This window comes from Anolis carolinensis, chromosome 4 (assembly GCF_035594765.1).
Source record: "Anolis carolinensis isolate JA03-04 chromosome 4, rAnoCar3.1.pri, whole genome shotgun sequence".
Lineage (NCBI taxonomy): Eukaryota > Metazoa > Chordata > Lepidosauria > Squamata > Dactyloidae > Anolis > Anolis carolinensis.
Window position 1 is genome coordinate 46,129,966 of NC_085844.1, and position 6,000 is coordinate 46,135,965.

Consider the following 6,000-nt stretch of genomic DNA (forward strand, 5'->3'; position numbering starts at 1 on the left):
TATGGAGGATCATGTCCTGAGGCTGAAGTTTCTATTTGATGATTTTGTTCTTCCTTCCAGCTGTGTGTATCTATTATATTGTGTTTTATGCCCACATGTGACTGTGATGGCTAACATCAAGTTGCCTGACGGGATCAACATCCTGTTATATAAAGGGGAGGCTCCAAGGGTTTAACAAAGTTAATTCAGTTCATGATTGCCAACATGTTTCGAACTCAAAGTATTTTTTTTCTTGTGGAGACTAACACCTCCCTTCCCCGCAATGCACCAGAAGTAGCAAAATCACAAACTTCCTTGAAACAAAACTGAAAAGCACCAGGGATCTTAGACCAAGCAATCATAGTTATAAAGATAGACATTTTCTTTCTTTGATATAGTGGGATTTCATACCCATTATTTCTATCTTTGTAACTAAATATAATGTCAAACGTCTTACTGCCAAAAGGTTTTCTTGTGTTCTGATTAGGGACTATTAAAACCCAGCCTGGATCTACCAGCATCTGTATCCATTTCATATATATTCATTCATAAATCTATAATGTCAAATTCCCATGTCAGGCTATAGTTTTAAAAACAAATGAAAATGGCAACAATTTGTAAGATGAATAAATACATTTTTCTATCATATTTTCTGTAATATATAATTTTGTTAGCAATTTGTCAGTTAAAAACTGGAGAAAGGAGCAGTCTTAAACATGACTGATTGTCTAATAGTCTTGGAAATGCAAGTTTATTTGATGCAAATAATAATGAAAAACATACAAATGTCTCTCTCATTCTAGTTATCCTAAGCTCCTGGTTAGTTACAGGTGAAGAACTTTGGTATACACCTCTAATGCCTTTGTTCATATGGATTTTAACTTTCTGTATTTATTTCAGTGGAAGGTTAGCTTTTTGGTGCATGTTTTTGCTGTTATGACTGTAGAAAGGAATCCTGGACTGTGATTGCATTCACTTAAATCCAGTATTGAACCAATTCGTGTTCACTGGAATGTGTGACAGGATTTTATTTCCCTCTCCATCCTCTTGCAGCACTCTTGAGTCACGCAAAAACCTGTTTTGCAAGCCTCCCAACTGCTTCAGGGCAGGTTTTTAAGATGCTCAGAGGGAGAGGGAATTTCCTCTACTGGTTACATTAAGGGAAGCACTTCAATCAGAAGAATTAAAGTACTAATTTACCCAGTCTGTGGCATAATCTACGCGCTCCATGAATCTGTTGCAATAAATACTAAAGACAGAGCAAACAGTTTGAAACACCGCATCCAAAAGATGTTCTTGTAACAAGTTTATAAAATGCCAACATTAATTTCTTAATTAGTTGTCAAAGTGCTAATAGAGTATTTGAGCTCTTCTTTACTAACCAAAGACAACTCAATAATGAGCAAGAGATGTCGTAGCTATATCCCAACTCTAGAATCAAAAATTCTCAAATCTAATAATGTAAAATATGGGTTTTTAAAAAATCAATTAAATCAGCATATGGGATGTGTTGCAACTATGTTCCATGACAGTGTATGTAAAGAAGGAAAATCATATTGATTCATAGATTTGGAAGTGGTCTCCTGGGCCATTTATTTCTCCTGTAGGTAGTTGTCCAGCCTCTTTTTGAAGCCATCCAGAAAAAGTAATCCCACCACATCCATTGCCAAATTCTCAAGAAGTACCTTCTAATGTTTAATCAAAATCTCCTCTTTTCTCCATGCAACTACTCACCCTACTCACTAAGGCAACAGAGAACAGGCCTGCCTCCTCCTGTCCATGACAACCTTTGAGTTAATTAAAGTATAATTATGTCACCCCTCATCAGGCTGAACATATCCAGCTTCTTCCACCCTTCTTCATATGGTTTGTTCCCCACATCTGTTATTGTCATGCTTGGAAAATGTGGATGAGGAGATGCTGGTGGAAGGCTAAGCAGCTGGGTTCGAGCTCAACAATGCCCAGAGCTTCCTCAACAAAGCTTTAAGGTAGCACCCATGGAAGGAACAACTGCTTCTCAGCCTGCAGAACAAGTACAAATGAGTTCCTCTGAACAGGTTGAGAAAGAGTTAACTGTTCCAGGTTCCGCAAGTTCAGCAGCTCAGTGCTTTAATAGACTGCGCCACCAGAGGCCCCGATTGTACTTTATTCAATATCCTTTATATACTTTATTCAATATCCATATTTATGCCCATCCTTTGAAATTGGTATCCCACTTTGCAGTAAGTAAAAATAAAAAACACACACATTCAAATAGTTTCAAGTTCAAACATGGTAGTCTTTTTCTGTTGTTTGTCCCTGTTTATAACTTTAAAGTGCTACAGAAACGTTACTATCTCATTTGCAGAAATATTAATTTTTTTCTGCTTCTTCACAATAGTCAGTTCTGAAGTATTAAACACAACACTTTGCATACTTTGCTTGGGTCCTCTTTGACTTAGATACAATAACACTGCAACAAAATTTGGGGGGGGGGGGGAATCTGTTCCTGGTTTGTAAGTGTTAATTCCTGTTTAATTTTGAGGCACTTACTTTGAAAGTAGTTGTTATACTCCAGAAACTTAGTTTTTGTGGCTGAGGATAGTACTATTATTTCTTTCAGTCTAGGTACTTCATTTGTAATTTTCTTTAATGAAAATATGCCATTTTAACCTTTCAGTGTGTAACAAAGTTTTTGCAGTTTTACAAACTTTTCCATGTTTTTATGATAGAACCAATTAGGAAATGACATTTATAACTCAGGAGCAAAACTTGTGTTACATAGTATAACTGATGTAACCTTGGCTCCTGTTTGTCCTATATTGGTTGTTCCATTTTCTACAGCCTGGGGATATTGACACAGGATCCTTTGAGAGATGAGAGCATCCAAGTGTGTACTAGACCTGTGCCCATCCTGGCTCACGAAAGCAGCCAGATGGGGCCTGGCCACATGGGTAAGGGGAGAAGTGACTGCCTCACTTCTGCAAGGCTGGTTTTCAGTATGCCAAATGAGGCTGTTATTCAGAAAAACCTTCCTAAATCCTATCCTAGTAGAACATTACAAGATAGTCTTCCACATTCCTTTTTCTCTTCTTTCCTTTTTTTGTTGGAGCACAACATTTTCAACATTTCAGTCTGGATGCAAAAATATGAAGCTGCTAGGAAAGGTTATCTCGAGTTTTGAGATACAATGTCACTACTATAATGGGCCCTGGGTATCTGTTGGGATTTGATTCCAGGACTCCTTCCAGGACACCTATTATATATAATGAAAATGGTGTCCCTTATATGGTGTCCCTTATATAAAACAGCAAAATCAAACTGTAGATGGTTGGATCCATAGGCACAAAGGGCAAACTGTAAATTGTTTTAATATATTGATGTTTTGATAGGATTGTTTATTCGTTATTTTAATTCATGTAGTGAGCCATGTTGGGTTCCATTTAGGAGAAACGTATGAGAGAGAAGGGGGGGGGGGGAGGGAAGGAGAGAGAGACAGAGACAGAGACAAAGACAGAGACAGAGAGACAGAGACAGAGAGAGAGAGAGAGAGATATCTGGCATGTCCGTAGTGATATCTAGATTCCATTATGCAAACATGATGCTTCAAAGCAGTGTACATAACGTGTACATGCAGTATACTCAATGTTAATCATCAAGGCAAGTCAATATTAAGATTTGTATAAATCAATATCATGCCCACTTTAGCTGCCCTTTCTTTTAAATGAAAACATACCCAAGTCTCTCTGTATGTGAAATCTTTGAAGTCAGAAATCTTTTACATGTTATGATATTTGGCCCTATTGCTATGTAAAGTTTATGTGATTTTCAGCTTTATTAAAACAATTACAAGTTGACTAGAAGTGTTATGAAATTCACATTTGGTGCTTGTCATGGTTAATTGCCATCAAGTTGACTTTGATGTATATTCGCCTTATGATTGAGAAATCCCAAAGTCACTCTGTTATTTAAAAAACCCTGCTGAGATATTGCATACTCAAGGTCAATGATTCCTTGATTTCTCTTTTCTTACTGCCTTCTTCTTTGCAAAGCATTATTGTCTTTCCCACTGGATTATGTCTTTTCATGATATGTTCAAAGTATGACAACCTCAGCTTAGTCATCTGAACTTCTAGCGAATGTTCAGGCATGATTTGCCCTGAGACTAATTTGTCTTTTTTAGCAATAACAGATTATTTTGAGTAGCAGATAATTATTTACAACTCAGTCATTGCCAGAATGTGCACACATATTAGTTCCTTTTGTATTTCAGACCTTGCAGATTTTTTAATTACATTTCTATTGAATTTTGAAAACAAAGTTTGAAATGCAAGCTGGTGACATCCCATATATATGTGGTGTGGCATAATTCTGAGGATCCAGCTAATTGAAGACTGAAAGGAGATAGGCATGATGCTGCTCCAAAAGGGTCAATCAAAATGTAGCTGTAGGTGTAAACAATGTGGCTGGTGTCACTGCATGCACCTGTTTTAATTGATTGGATATTCCAGCAAGCATGTAGTGCTATAAAATAGAAATGGCCAAGATAGCAGGTGCTTGGTTAATAACTAATTTAATCTTTGGATAATCACTTTGTCACCAATTAATGAACGCACAAATCAGGGATGAAAATCACAGAGTGGCATTTGGTTGAATGCATAGGAGGCACTCTCCTTTAGCTAGAACAATAAACATAGCAAATTCAATGTCCTTCCCCCAATATTCAACAAAAAGGTAATGCCTAAATCAGATTTAAGTCTCAGCTAGATGGCAGAATCAAATACTTGGAGTACATAATTTCCATCAATCTACTGAAAGAGAAGTTTATTTCATGCCATCCCTTACTGGGAATCTACCTAAACATAATGGAAATAATTTGGCTATGCTAAAATAAGCATAAGGATGGGGTGAGCAGCCTGTCCTTATGCCAGGAGATGAACCTGGTCCTCCCCCTCCCGGGCCCATCTCTGCCCATAAAGTTTGCCCATGCCTGTTTTAGTGGAACAATAGCAGATGATGATTTGTGCAAGCCAGTTACTTTGTAAGGAGAAAAGTAATGAATATGGAGCATGCTCTCGGATGTATTATGATCACAATGATGGCAGTCCTTTGCATCATTGTCTGGAATTAACTTCAATGATGTTTATGTTTGACTGTACTGTTTGCACAGCTTCAGCTTCCAAAGGACCATACATTTTAGAGAAATATTTTCAAGCATTTGAAATGCAACTTTTACAGCATTTTAATTAGAAAGGCAAGCATTCCTGTAAAAAAGGAAGAAAAGAATGCCTGTTTGAAGAAGGAATCCCCTCAAAAATAAAAAGAAAGATACATCAGTCCATTGAATATTTCCTCATTTTCTGATATTTTCTGTGTTGATCTGCCTCAGGCAACAGAGGGACTTAAAAACCTTGCTATCATCTCATTCCTGTGGCAGAAAAGGAACAATTTATTGATTACTCTGTAACTCAGGCAGATCATCTCTGCTCTTGCTGTGAGCTGGACAGTATCTGTATTCCCCATCCACAACACCTCAAGAAATAAATGAAACTCAAAAGTGCTCAACTTAACTTTGTGTCTATGGATTTTATGACGTGCTTCTATGCTATCTGGAGAATTTATACACTCCAATTCAATTTTAGCTTCAATTTTAGCTTCAATTTTAGGCCATATATGTTTGAAATTTGAATAAAATTGAAAACATAATAGTACACAAATGTAAAAGATGGTATATTCTCTGGTATCTTTGCTACAAGGAAAAAAATTGTGCTCCCCCTTAGAAATTTTGAAAATTATGGTGCAATTGTGATAGGGACAGATAGCTATAGTCCCCACCCAGTATGTTCCCATCTTTGCCTTTTTTTAATCAGTCTCTTTCTCACTTCTAATTGACTTTACACATTACACTTTTCAGTCTTAGCTATTTCCCTCCTCCTATATGCAGCTAGACATCCCATCTTAATATATCTACAGTAGAGTCTCACTTATCCAACACTCGCTTATCCAACGTTCTGGATTATCCAACGCATTTTTGTAGTCAAT